Below are 2,500 nucleotides of genomic sequence, written 5' to 3'. Positions count from 1 at the left end.
TCACACAAGCATAGAATTGGAGCGCCGCCTCTAATAAGCCAAAGGTGCATCCTGACGTGACAAATCTGATCATGTCACAAGCATTCACTTACTATAATCACTATCAACGAACCTGCCGCCCCCGCCCCCCCCCCCCCTACACCTTTCCGTACAACAACGTGTAACCTAACCTAACCTAACCTAACCTATGTTGTACCTTAACCTAACCTATGTTGTACCTTAACCTAACCTATGTTGTACCTTAACCTAACCTATGTTGTACCTTAACCTAACCTATGTTGTACCTTAACCTAACCTATGTTGTACCTTAACCTAACCTATGTTGTACCTTAACCTAACCTATGTTGTACCTTAACCTAACCCATGTTGTACCTTAACCTAACCCATGTTGTACCTTAACCTAACCCATGTTGTACCTTAACCTAACCCATGTTGTACCTTAACCTAACCCATGTTGTACCTTAACCTAACCCATGTTGTGCCTCAACCTAACCCATGTTGTGCCTCAACCTAACCCATGTTGTGCCTCAACCTAACCCATGTTGTGCCTCAACCTAACCCATGTTGTGCCTCAACCTAACCCATGTTGTGCCTTAACCTAACCCATGTTGTGCCTTAACCTAACCCATGTTGTGCCTTAACCTAACCCATGTTGTGCCTTAACCTAACCCATGTTGTGCCTTAACCTAACCCATGTTGTGCCTTAACCTAACCCATGTTGTGCCTTAACCTAACCCATGTTGTGCCTTAACCTAACCCATGTTGTCGCCTTAACGTAACCCACGTTGTCGCCTAAACCTGCTCTGTAATTGTTATACGACTCGTTCAATTACTGTAGTGTTGCCCACCCGCAACCCTCGCAATATAGTTCGCTACTCGCACTGCCCGCACCCCTGTGTATCGCTTCATGTTAAACACCTTGCAAGTCTTGCTCACTTTCCACATGCTCCTGCTGTACACTGTAATGTGGATGGCAGCAGGACGTACATGCCGCCCCTCCCCACGTCCCCACCTTGCCCCCTGCCTTCGCAAGCTGGTTGGTGAGAAGTTTGCATGTTCAATGCCCTTCGCATGCGACGTACTCAGGCTACGTTGTGGTGCGGCCTGTGTCAACTGTCCGCTGATGTCGTACGCGTGAACCACAATCTGTACTGCACATTCGTCCTTATGTACTGAATGATACATCGTGGCACATGTGTGACCGCACAACGACTGCGCCCAAAAACGGCGGACCATACAGTGCAAATATTGTGCACGCAGCTACGTGTCGTCTCCCTATGAGAGCTGGATTGCAGTGTGGTACGCCATAGAGACGTGTGGGAGGAACGGACGCCGTGGATGGCGATCAGCATGAGCTGTCTGTTGATGTATTCGGACCTAGTCGTCTCTCCTCACACACCGTGATGGCATGGTGCACCGCGTTCCATATCTGCGACATGCTACAGAGGCCGGTTGACAGTCGTTCGAGCAATGGACATCGCATACGTACGGGGGCCACCTTCCACGTATTGTCTAGGCGTGCACATTTTGTTGCGTGTATGTGGGCAGACGTAGTGTGGCGTGACACCTGACACAGGCATGCAATAATCGTTGAAGTTGCAAATGGCGATGGACGCCTGCGTTTTCTGGTGAAGTTACGCAAATGAACAAATGGTAACCTGTTGTGGTGCGGTTGTTCTCGCTAGGGGTGAATCGGTGATGGCGACGATAGGTTGAGGTACTAACCGGTTGTTCCAGCGATACCCACCATGCCGACGAAACTGAACGGCATCTGGGTGTGAAGCGATACGCGGCGGTGGCTGGGTGGGACCGTCCCCGGCCGGTGAGGGGGCGCCTCCCGGCGTGCTGGCCGCGCGGTGCGTGGGCGCACGCGCTACAGCCGGCTGGTGGGGGCGGCCAGTGGCAGGCGCGCCGGCCGACGGACGCGGCAGGCGTCGCAGCTGCGCGCCGGCGCACCCTGCGCGCGGCGCCGTGCGGCCAAAGTAGGTCCTCGCGGGCCCGGTGCGAAGCGCGGTGGACATCTTCAGTGTGCTGGTCCGATTGAGGACTGTGTGCGTTGAGGATGCGCCGCCGCCCGGCGCTCGGCGCCGCGACGCCGTCTGCTGCTCGGTCGCCCCAGCGGTTCTCGCTGGTGGTTTGTATCGCAGCTGTGCGGATGTGTTGGCGCGTGCGCTGTGCTGGGAGAGTTCGCTTCGGCACCCAAGTGGGGCTTTTGTCCTTCTGTGGCGCTGGCGTTGGAGCTGCCGGTCACCGTAGGTGGCGCGTGTTGTCTCCCGCCGGCAATGCCACGACAGCACGCTCCCGGGCCTCTGTCGGCAGCGGCAAGCTCAGTTGGGAGCACGGGTGGTCGCACCGAAAGCGTCTACTCGCCTAACTCCGGGCGATTGCGCCTCTCTCGAACCCGACCAAGTACTTGGGACGGCGCTGCGCGCCGCCGGGACCTGAGAGGGTTTCGAGGTGTATTGTGCAGGGGAGCTCAGCCTCCTCCTGTTTGCAGAAT

Source organism: Schistocerca piceifrons, unplaced genomic scaffold (assembly GCF_021461385.2).
Source record: "Schistocerca piceifrons isolate TAMUIC-IGC-003096 unplaced genomic scaffold, iqSchPice1.1 HiC_scaffold_204, whole genome shotgun sequence".
In the NCBI taxonomy this organism is placed as follows: Eukaryota; Metazoa; Arthropoda; class Insecta; order Orthoptera; family Acrididae; genus Schistocerca; species Schistocerca piceifrons.
The sequence above is the reverse complement of the archived record's forward strand: the minus strand, read 5'-3'. Positions refer to the sequence as shown.